Below are 13191 nucleotides of genomic sequence, written 5' to 3' on the forward strand. Positions count from 1 at the left end.
GAAAAGGAAGGCGGACGAGCATATGGGCCACCTGATGGTAAGTGGTCACCAACGCTCTTAGACATTGGCATTGTAAGAAATGTCAACCATCGCTTACATATCCAATGCGCCACCAACCTTGGGAACTAAGATTTTATGTCCCTTGTGCCTGTAATTACACTGGCTCACTCACCCTTCAAACCGGAACACAACAATATCAAGTATTGCTGTTTTGCGGTAGAATATCTGATGAGTGGGTGGTACCTACCCAGACGAGCTTGCACAAAGCCCTACCACCAGTGATAATCATCAAAATCAAAAGTATCATAATATTCGTACTACTTTGTAAACTGTCATGTTTATCAGTAACATTTCCGCGCGTGCTATTAGTCTACTCGGTTCCCATTCAATAACTTCGTTTCCGATATTAATTATTTTTAAAAAGCAATCTTTCGACCTTACAAGTCCCCCTAAAATTACATAGGACATACAGCCTAACTCAACATATACAGAACTCACAAGATATGTTTCATTACTATTAGTATCGAGATAAACTTGCACCAAAGCAGCACTTTGTTGTGGTATTATATAACTGTGTCTCAAATAAACTGGAAATTTTGTTATAGTCTGTATCACATAGTTTTATATCACAAAGAGTACTATTAAAAGTATCACTACTACCAATAAATTTAACAGAATTTTGTGATATAATTAAACTGATATTAGGTTGATTTATCATTGATTGTCCGATTATTAAATCTATATCAGCTATATCGTAATTGGTTAATTCTACGAATCCACTTAGAACAACATTGTCTATGTGAACATCCACGTGGGATGTTCCCAAAGAGGTCGAATGTGCACCTCCAAAACCTCTCATTGTAACAACGGACGGCTGAATTTTTAATTTTAGCTTATCAGCATATGCCATAGTGAGAATATTTAATTTGCTGCCCGTATCTATGTATGCGATGAGACTACAACCATTAATTGCTACTACCTTTTTATACAAATCTATGTATATGTTGTATGTTGTAAATAAAACATCACTTACTTTTTGGTGTGAAGAGCTGGCCGCATGCCAGCAGCTGGCAGACGTGTGACCCGGGCGATGGCATACCTCGCAGCGTGGCACCTTGCAGTCCTTTGCTTCATGACCTTCTCTTCGACAGGCGTAACATTTCTTCGGTTGAAAGTCACTCCCTCTTGCAATTGTAGCAACGGCGCCCGCTCTTCGCCACGTGGTAGTCGGTCGCGGATGGCTGGCTTCAATTTGTCTGTAGTTTTCCAATGACGACAAATACCCGTAGTATAGTTGCTGCATTGGAAAGCTTTCGCGTTGGCCCTTATTTCCATGGGTAGACCGCGAATTATGCACGAAATTGCAGACTCGCCAATGATATTGCATTTTTTTAATAAGGAAACCTTCTCGTGGAAATATTTTGTCATAGTTTCAGTATTCGTTTTCTTTCTAGCAAGCATAGATTCAAGTAGATCCACAAAGTCAGTAGAACGTGGGAACGCGGTCCCTAAAGCGTCCTTCCACTCCATCCATGTGAGGTCATAGTCATCCAGATCGTCATACCAGTCTCTAGCCGACCCTCGAAGACGTATCTGCATGATGAACTGTCGATCTTTGTTGTCCCATCCGTACACGTCGCCCAATTGGTCGATCTTATGCAACGATCCCTTGACTAGATTTTTCATCCGGTCGGAACGTTGGAATAACCTCCGCATCGGTTTGGGTGACACGCCGCTTCTTATATCGCCTGTGTTTCTCCAAGATCTCTACGTCATCGGATGAAGAAAAAAAAACTTGATGATTCGTCGCTGTCGAGTACAGCGTTCTCGCAGCGTCTCCTTTTCTTCGTACCAAGTCCGTCGATATATGGGTCAGACATTATCCCACTTCTGAAGTATAGAAGGTGGATTACCAGGGTGGCGGCGAAAATGACGATACGTTATATAAGAAAACACTTGTAATGCTCGTTACAACGGTTACAATACCAATGCCCGATATATTTAAACTGGCGGTATTTATACAAAAACATCTTGACCTAATTTAATACTAAATTTACAAACTTAAAAGATAATATTAAACATTGTTTATCTTAATTATTCTAATGATTATTTACGGACAAATATTATTTAATAATACAGGATTATGTTACATTAAATATTAAAGATTAATATATTACACCGGAAGTTGATAAGCAGCAGATAACCTAGCCAGATCAGTAAAATAAGATTCTAGTAGCTTAATCCTTACATTATACATAATAAAACAAAATTATTATAGCATTGATTAATCGACATAATTTGAGAAAATATAAATAAACAATAAGCACTATTTATTAATTGCGCCGGAAGCTGACAAGCAGAAGGCGCCATTAATAAATAGAATAATATATAATAAAATCGCTTGGGAAGACCTTTGGACAGCAAGCCCAGACCTATAGTGGTCAAATTTACCGAGACTGCTATTAGGGATAAGGTCTGGTTCGCCAAAACGAAGTTGAAGGGCACCGGTGTCACAGAGTCAGAGTTCCTGACGAAAAGCCGACACAATGTGTTTTTGGAGGCCAGGAAGCGGTTCGGCATCAACAAGTGTTGGACACGAGACGGTTTGATACACATTATCGCCCCAGATGGATCTAGACATCGTGCCGAATGTTTATCTGATCTTGACTCGATTTCAACTTGTAAGTCCCCAGTCCAAAAAATTCCCATCGCATACACTAGCGATAAAGTTGTATTGCAGAGGTCAAAGCGCGTAGTTAAGAAATAGTTATTTTATATTTATCTTTTTTCTTATTATTGTTTGTTTTTCTATAATTTTAAAATTATTTCTCTGTCTACCTGCTTTCGATTTAATTTTTGTGTTGTGTAAAACTATTTACGAATCTATTTAGTTAAAAGTTAACGTCATTCTGACGTTTGTCAATCAGGCGCCATAGTTTTCTTGCTTTGGATGGTTAGTTTTTTAGTTCTATACTAGACATTTATAAAGATCGTCTCTACTTCATTTTCATATTCGATATAGATAGATAATAGATAAATATAGATATAATATAATAATATTCCTTTTTAGTAAAAATTGTTGTTATGGCAGCCTGATAAATATCTGATATTTTTTTTGTTAATGTTAGTTTTTAATGTTATTATTGTTTCTTTTTTGTTATGTTTGTGTTTAAGTGATTATTCCTAGGCAATTGGCGGGTGAGTGTTCATATGAAATTAATTAACGTATAATTATTCATTTACTTATTTTTATTTTGTAATTATAGAATTAATATATATTATTATTATTTTACATATATATTTTATATATTTATCTTTATATTTTTACTTATTTTATTTGCTGAATATTTAATTTAAAAATGTCTAGAAACAATGACGATTTGGACGAAACTTTTCTTTCTTTTTCTTCTGATGGATTGAGCAGTAATGACAGCTTTCATAGTATCCCTTCGCTCGGTGAAACTGTAAATTCTTTATTCTCAGACTGTCTGAAATATTTTAATGTTATCCATATTAATGCTCAGAGTATTCCTGCACATTATCCTGATATGTTATCATCATTCGATTGCAATAAAATACATGCTATCCTCGTATCTGAGTCCTGGCTTAAACCCTGCTTACCTTCTACTTCCTACTCTCTTCCTGGATTTCATTTGATCCGTAACGACCGTGTAGGTCGGGCAGGTGGTGGAATGGCGATCTATCTCCGTTCTCACATTCCATTTTCAATTATAAGTCAATCGACACCTCTGTCCGTTGAAGGGGCTGAACACCTTTTTATTGAGGTTATCTTTGGTCATATTAAGATGTTATTAGGTGTTTACTATAGTCCTAACCTCACGGTCGATTACTTTTCATCATTTGAAATCCTTCTAGAGCGATTTAAACCGTTGTATGCCCATACCATACTTATGGGAGATTTTAATACATGTCTCTTAAAAAATGACCATCGCTCTAGTCTGTTGAAATCTGTACTGAATAGTGCAGATTTACAAATCCTACCCCTATCTGCTACTCATTCCTTCCCTAACTCTATCCCTTCTCTTCTCGACTTAATTTTGGTCTCTTCCGTTGATCATGTTGAAAAGCATGGGCAGTGCTGCGCCCTTGCTTTTTCATATCATGATCTTCTTTATCTTTCCTATAAAATCAAACCACCCAAAGCAAAATCGAGAATTCTTCTGCAGCGTAATTTTGGTGGAATGGATTTGAATAGTCTGCGGGAGGATGCTGCCAACATTGATTGGAGTGTTATTTTAAATGTTGATACAGTCAATGAGCAAGTTACAGTTTTTAATTCCCTATTAACTCAACTGTATGATTTACATGCACGCAACTTTCTACCCATCCCTACCAAAATTATGTTAGCACAGTCACTCCTACTACCAATTCTCGATTATGCTGACGCATGTTATCTTGATCTAAAAGAGGAGCAACTTAATAAACTTGAGCGTCTCCAAAATCTTTGCATCCGATTCATATTTGGTCTTCGTAAATATGATCACGTTTCTGAATTTCGTAAAACGCTCAAGTGGCTCCCAATCCGGCTTCGCAGGAATACTCACATCCTTCAACTTCTGTACTGTATTCTGTTCAATCCGTCTTCTCCTTCATATCTAAAAGAACGTTTTCAATTTCTTAGTTCTTCACATAGCCATAATCTTCGTTCTGAAGAGAATTTGATTTTAAAAATACCACCTCATACAACATCTTTTTATAGTGACTCATTTACAGTCCATTCAATTCGTCTTTGGAACTCTCTTCCACTAGAAGCAAGACGTGCACCAACTATTACTTCTTTTAAAAAAATGATAAAAGAGCACTATCTTGCTTCATGAAGAAATACTGCAATTAAATATTTTATTTATTATGTAAGTATCTATAGTATGTAAATGTATATATTTATAATGTGTATGTATATTATATTATTATATAATTATATATTTATGGAATATTTATTTATGTATCGTATATATACATATATATATTGTATCTATTTTTTTTTTTTATGTATTAAATAATTTGTACACCCCTACCATCCTATCTCTCTCCTCTACCAAAGGTTGCCTGGAAGAGATCGCTAAAACGATAAGGCCGCCTATTGTACATTTTTCTTTTCTTTGTTTTTGTTTCACTCCTATTATTTTTGTCTATATTGGTGTGCAATAAAGAGTATATATATAAATAAAATGTTCCAAGTATAAACAAATATGAATTAACTATTTATTTGATTATGAAATTACTAATTAAATTGTTAAACAGAAGTTTTAATCTATACTTATAAATAATCATCAAGATGTACCCGAACTACATCTACCTACATAGCGAAATATGATTATGTTGTCTCCGTAAAACAAAAGCTTTTAAAATAATTTCCGAAGTGCTATATTAGTGAATTTACTACAGTTTTGATTTAAATTAGTCAATATCAAAGGACAATTGTTATCTACCGATAAATCCAAGTTGGTCAGTGGTTATTACGGAATTTAAAACTTTTCGGTACAAGTGTGATGAGTGTTTAGTTTTCATGGATATTTGTCATCTTTATCGTTCAACAGTGAAAAATTATAGAACAGTGAACAGTTTTGAATTCGAATTATAACAAATAAGGATACAATAAAACTAAATTGAATACAATTAATTAGTGTAATATGGTGGTGAACACAACTCGTGAGCTGTTAACGTTGTCGTTCTTTGTCTCCGGTCGTTGACCTTCTAACAGCTGGGGATCACTAGCACCATATACTCGAAAAATTCGCATGCAGACTTAGCGATCACTTGGTCTTGCGGTTACAAGTCGGCGTAAACCAACGTCAAAACCGAGTTCGCTCCCAGCCACGTCGAGAACATATTTACATGTTTTTTTTTTTTTGTTGTGAATTACAGTAATATAATTAGCAAAAATGCCTTCAAGCAAATGTTCTGGTTGTACGCATGATTTAAAAAAAGATGATGCAATGCATTGCTCGCGATGTCTTGATAAGTATCATTATGGTTGCCTCAATATATCGGCTACTAAATTTGATACTTTCTCTAGCGAATTTAAGGCCATGTGGATATGTCCGTCGTGCCGTTGTAAGGAACCTAAGAAAGATAACACTAACACACCGATCCGTCCTACTTCCACTCTCAGTAATGCTCAGTTGCATGAAAATGTTACTTTACGCACTAAGTCGAAGTCCTCGACTCACTGCTCATGTATTTCCGCTGACAGTATTCGTCAAATTATACGGGATGACTTACGCTCTGCTCTCAATAGTCAATTGTTGGAAATTAAAAACCAAATTTCTGTTTTTGATCAATCATTAAGTTTTCTAAGTAATGAATATGACACAATAAAAAAGGAATTTGATACACAGAAAAAATACTTAGCGGATCTACAAAAAGAAAATGAAATGCTTCGCACATTTACTCGCGATATATCACTACATCTCAGACAAATAGATCAGCAGTCCCGTGCCTGTAACATCGAAATCCAATGTGTTCCGGAGCATCGCAGCGAAAATATTCTTAAACTAGTTCAACAACTGGGTATAACGATCAATTGCCCAATTAAAGATGAGGATGTATATTACGGCTCACGTATCGCCAAAATGAATAGCAATTCTCCTCGCCCTCGTTCTATTCTTGTCCGCTTTAGTAGCCACCGCCTGCGTGACAACTTCATGGCTGCATCACTGACTTATAATAAGAAAAATCCGAAGGAAAAATTAAACACGAGCCATTTAGGTATAGCCGACGAGAAAAAATCTTCAATTTACGTTGTAGAAAATTTGACTCCGGAAAACAGGGCTCTTCATGCCGCTGCAAGACTTAAAGCCAAGGAACTCTCTTATAGACATGTATGGGTACGAAACGGTAGAATATTTATGCGTAAATCTGATGGTGCCAAATTTATCTTAATACATGACACCTTATCCTTAAAAAACTTAACTTAGTTTAAATATAAATATATAGGACAATGTTTTGGCCTAAAAACATTTTTATTCGATAATCTAAAAATATATTATCAAAATGTTAGGGGCTTAAGAACTAAAACTGATGATTTTTTTTGTAATGTAGTGTGTAATGACTTCGATATTATAATTCTGACTGAAACATGGTTGAACAGTAGCATCTTCGATTCGGAACTTTTTGACCATCGCTACGTGGTGTATAGAAGGGATCGAGAAACTTCTGGTTTTCATCCTAAAAAGAATGGTGGAGGCGTTCTTATTGCAATATCCACAAATATTGATTCTAAACGTCTTCGAACATGCGAGTCGAAATGTGAGGATTTATGGGTATCGCTTGCCGTGACGAATAAAAATGGTACAAATGTGGCTCTGCTTATTTGCGCTGTATATCTTCCTCCTCCGCTTCAAAAGCATGTTCTTGACGAATTCATTGACAGCTCGAATCGTGTGTTTGATATTTATAATTCCAATAACATCTTAATTGCTGGCGATTCCAATCTGGGGAATATTACTTGGTCTCTCAACTCTATTTCTTATAACAACACTAGTATAATGAACAATAAATTGATTGATTTTATTTCGCTAAATTCACTTTGTCAATATAATGATGTACTTTATAATTATAACAAATGTTTGGATTTAATCCTTTGCAATACTCAAGTTACTGAATTAATAGCTAGCGCCTCACCACTTTCGATAACAGATTCGCATCATCCTCCTTTGCAAATGTTGTTGCCATTTAGAACATCTAAAAACTTACCCTACAATACTGATGCACGGTTCTGTTTCTTTAAAGCAGACTTTGATAGTATAATTAACGAACTCAACAACATTTGCTGGGATGACACTTTGTGTGGCTACAATTCAGTCGACGGCATGATTTCTGCTTTTTATAATATCTTGCATGGTATCATTTCTAAATACGTACCTAAATATAAAAATAAAAACAACAAATATCCAATTTGGTACTCTTACGCTCTAAAAAACTCATTGAAAGAGAAATATAAATTTAGGATGAAACTGCGCGCTTATAACAATAATCCTTTAGACCAATTAACTTTTACGCTGATAAAAAAGAGATGTGCAATTTTAATGTCGTCTAGTTATAAAGAATATAGAACACGCCTGGAGTCTCTTTTACGATCTAATCCAAAATTTTTCTGGTCTTTTTATAAAAAGAAAAAAACAAATAATAGTATGTATCCGGCTCAAATGACTCTGAATGATGATACTGCTTCCAATGGCCCTGATATTTGCAACTTATTTGTGAGACACTTCAAATCGGTTTTCTGCGAGGAAGATGCCAACTCACACGAATCGCCTAATTCGATAGGCGACAAAACGGTTAACAACGTTTGTAACATCTATGTCACTCCAATTACGGTACTCAATGTTATAAAAAGAATGGATCCCCATAAAGGAGCAGGAGCAGATGGTATACCTGCATTATTTGTTAAAAAATGCGCATCTGCATTAGCATATCCTCTTTCCATCATTTTTAACAAATCTTTATCTACAGGAACTTTTCCGTCAGCCTGGAAGAAATCTTTAATTGTTCCACTATTAAAAAATGGAAGTGCTGAATTAATCTGCAATTATAGACCGATTTCTATTCTCGTTACATTTGCAAAAATTTTTGAGAAAATAGTATATCCTGTGTTAGAATGGCATTTCAAACAGGTTATTACTCCATTTCAGCACGGTTTTTTCAGTCGCAGATCGACGTCGACAAATTTAATATCTTTTACCGACCTTGTTACCACTGCAGTCGACTCACGCCAGCTTGTTGATGTCATCTACACTGATTTTAGTAAAGCATTCGACAAGGTCCCCCATATTATATTACTCAAAAAGTTATCCGAATATGGTATCCTCGGTCGTTTGCTCGACTGGTTCAAATCCTACCTTGACAATAGGGAATCCGTAATAGTAGTCAATGGATATGAATCTAAACCATTTAAAACACTTTCTGGAGTACCGCAAGGGTCTCATTTAGGTCCTATATTATTTAACATATTCATTAACGACATATGCGACTGTTTTTGTAATTCTAATTATTTCTTATTTGCTGACGATCTTAAATTTCTTCGTATCATCTCCTCCCCTAACGACGTTGAATTGCTCCAATGCGATTTAAATCGATTAAGTAACTGGTGTGACAAAAATGGAATGAGTCTCAATGTTAACAAATGTCATCTGGTCAGTTTCAGCAGATTGAAATCCAGTCCACAAAGAACATATAGACTTAAAAATGTCTGTTTACGAGAATTGACTGAGATTCGTGATCTAGGCATCATCATTGACAAAAAATTACGTTTTCACACTCATATTGATTCCATTTGTTCAAAGGGATTTAAAAGTCTTGGTTTCATTTTACGCAATTGTAGTGATCTGAAAAATCCTTCGACGTTGATCACATTGTACAACGCTTTTGTCCGTAGTGGACTTGAGTATGGCAGTGTAGTCTGGAACCCGCACTACGATGTTTACGTCAAAAGGTTGAAAAGCATTCAAAAACGCTTCTTATGGCATCTCTGCTTTAAATTCGGCTTAGCAAAAAAACTCCCTAATTACAAAGATCGAATAGCCTTTTTCAAAATGAACAACCTTGCCGATCGAAAACGCTTACTGGACAACATGTTCATCTATAAACAAATTAACGGCACTTTGGATTGTCCAGACTTATTATCGCGGATACATATTTCTGCACCTTCCAAGTCTTTGCGTACTAGCAAACGCACGATTTTTTCAGAGCATTTGTCTAAATCTAATTTGGGTCATTACTCCTCTCTCAATAGAATTATGAGAGCCTATAATTCAATAAGCGGAGACAAAGATTTAGATATTTTCGGTAATATGAAAAAATTTAAAAATAAAATATTAATTAAAAATACTCAAAATTGTTTAGTTTAGATAGTTTACTTATGTTCTTATCTTTATTCTAATTTATTGTTGTTATATAACGGTTTTTAATTAGCTTTTTTTACCTTCTGTTTGTTGTCGCTTAACTCTTATTTTGTGCATGCTGTTATCACCTATAAGTAAGATACCACTAGTCTTATTTTTTATTCATGTATCTGGAATGTTTTTAGTGTGTATTTTGTTGGTGATCTTAAAATAAATAAATAAACTAGCCGTATATGTAGGACCGGAAGTATTAATTGATAACAATACATATATATTGCTTAAACGACATATAAAAACGCTATTGTTTTTTTTTTTAATCCGTGTTATAAAATGAATTACCTCGTGGCGTTGAGCTGTCAAGACCACAGGGTCTGTATGAAAGCACACACTGTAGCTCGTGGTTGCGTTTTATCAGCGTTAACAGTCAAAATTAACATATTTTTAAAACCTTCGTGATTTAATAAAATATTTCGAACAAGGAAAATGTTTTCCTAATAAAGTGTTTGTTTTATATCAATTAATAACCGTTGTGTGATATCAAAGGTATTTTTTTTTATAGAATAGGAAAGCGGACGAGCATATGGGCCACCTGATGGTAAGTGGTCACTAACGCCCATAGACATAGGCATTGTAAGAAATGTTAACCATCGCTTACATCGCAAATGCGCCACCAACCTTGGGAACTGAGACGTTATGTCCCTTGTGCCTGTAATTATACTGTCTTACTCACCCTTCAAACCGGAACACAACAATACCAAGTACTGCTGTTTTGCGGTAGAATATCTGATGAGTGGGTGATACCTACCCAGTTAGCTACCTAAGTTATATATAATGTTATATATTTAATATTATTTATTATTCACTTCCGTCACCAGGTGCTTGAAGCGTCGCTCGAACGGCGAGACCAGCTGCAGTTTGTACTCGACGTTCCCGAAACGAGGCTCCGGGGGTAGACTCCCGTAGCACTCGTCGCCGGAATCGTCGGCGTCGGATGTTCTGAGGGCCAAATCGAATATATTTAACATTGATCTTATTTCGATTAATGCCATCCGCGTTCGGTGAGACCGACTCACTGTTTATGATCTCCTGGTACATTAACACTGTAATCCTAACTGAAACTAATTGACTCTTTTAATCTAATCGTTCGGTGAGACCGACTCACTGTTTATGATCTCCTGCTACATTAACACTGTAATCCTAACTGAAACTAATTGACTTTTTTAATCTAATCGTTCGGTGAAACCGTCTCATTGTTTATGTTCTCCTGGTACATTAACATCGTAATCCTAATTCTAAATCTTTGAAACTAATAATAATAATATCCTGGGACATTTTTCACACACGGCCATCTGATCCCAAATTAAGCTTGTACAAAACTCGTGCTTTGGAAACCTGACAACTGATATACTACATATACTACTTTTCTTTTGTAAATACATACTTAAACAGAAAATGTAACCAGAAAATATAACCTAACCTGTCCTAACCTAACCTAACAGTGTGTCGGCATCACCGAACGATTAGATTAAAAGAGTTAATTTTGACGAGACGTTTGGCGCGGTTGGTAGATACTTGCCTTTTCACGCCGAAGGTTGTGGGTTCGATTCCCACCCAGGACAGACATTTGTGTGCATGAACATGTCTGTTTGTCCTGAGTCTGGGTGTATTTTTCTGGATGATGTTTCCTATATTTAGTGAAGTGAGTGTTTATAGTACGCTGCAATTTTTTTATGTCATTTTTTGACCATTGTATTATTCCGAAAGAGTACGTAAGTAAGGGTATGGCAAATGTGTTAATAGCTTTTATTGTGTTTTTAGAGTTAAGGCGTGTCTTTAATACGAGATTTAATCGGTGCGAGAATTTTGTAAGCAGTTCTTGTTTTGTCGTAGTTTGTAGTATTTGCCTAGATTGTTTAAAACCAAGGTATTTATATGTGCTTTGTTCATCCATTGGTTCAATTTGTTCACCAGTTTCGAGTGTGTAGCTATTATTAAGGATTTTTCCTTTCGAGATTGACAGAATTTTGCACTTGTCGACACCGAATTTCATATGAATATCTTTTGAGAACTGTTCCGTAATGCTTGCTAACTCAAGCAGCGTGTTTTTGTCAGTGGAGTAGAGTTTTATATCGTCCATGTACATGAGGTGTGATAAGTTATATTGGGTGTTATTACCGTAAAGTGTGAATCCTGTATTGGTTTTATTTAACAAGAGTGAAAGAGGATTTAAGGCCAAGCAAAACCAGAGGGGGCTCAGAGCGTCTCCATGAAAAACTTCTCGTTGGATACGAATTGGTTCAGTAGTTAGAGATTTCATGGACGATTGTTTTATTTTTAATACAGCTTGCCAGTTTTGCATAGAATTTTGAAGAAATGATATGAGGGTTGGGTTTATTTTATACAATTTTAAGACATACAATAACCAGCTATGCGGGACTGAATCAAAGGCTTTTTGATAATCAATAAACATAGTATGGATATCTGATTTTGATTTTACCGCACTACTTAAAATGATTGCATCAAAAGTAAGCTGCTCCTTACAACCTTGGCTATTTTTTCTACACCCCTTTTGCTGTTCGGCTAATATATTATGTTTAGTTAAATGTTTGTATATTTCTTCACTTATGCAAGCTGATAAAATTTTATATATGGTTTGTAAGCAAGTTATTGGTCGGTATTTATCTGGATTTGTGGTATCATGTTTATCTTTAGGTACTAAGTATGTGATTCCATGTGTTATATATTTCGGTAGTAAATGTGGTGATTGAATGAATGTATTTAAGTACTTATGTATGTATGAGTGTATGCTACTAAATTTCTTGTACCAATAGTTGTGAATATTTTCTGAGCCTGGGGATTTCAATTGTGCATTCGTTTGATGACATCTATAAATGTTTCTATTGGTATGAAGTTGAACTCCATCTCTGGAATATGTGTAGTTATTTCGTTAACTGAGTCTGCATGTTCATTATGTTCTATGAGGTTTTCCCATGTCTTAGCCCAGAATTGTCGAAATATTTCAGGGGGAGGTATTTCTAGATTTTGCTCATTATCTTTGCAGTTAGATAATAAATTTGTATAGAAGATTTTTTCATTGTTAGCAAATGTTTTGTTTTCTATTTTACGGGCAGTACACGTCAAATATCTCTTAAGTCTACTAGCTGCTGCATTGAGTTTCTGTTTTAAGGTATCTAAGAAGTGTTCTATATGCGTGTTGGTATTTTCATATTGTGCGTGTGATTGATATTGTGTCTTTATGAGTTCTACTGCAGCTACTATTTTTGGGTTTCTATTTCCTCTAATAAATTGTGTTAACCTGCCTATATTG

At 35.3% G+C, this 13191-nt stretch overlaps 1 pseudogene; it reads right to left on the reverse strand.

The window, feature by feature from the left end:
• Positions 1-517: 517 nt before the first annotated feature.
• Positions 518-1870, reverse strand: LOC126778375 (uncharacterized; annotated as a pseudogene).
• Positions 1871-13191: the final 11321 nt, after the last annotated feature.

Source organism: Nymphalis io, chromosome 26, assembly GCF_905147045.1.
Source record: "Nymphalis io chromosome 26, ilAglIoxx1.1, whole genome shotgun sequence".
NCBI lineage: Eukaryota > Metazoa > Arthropoda > Insecta > Lepidoptera > Nymphalidae > Nymphalis > Nymphalis io.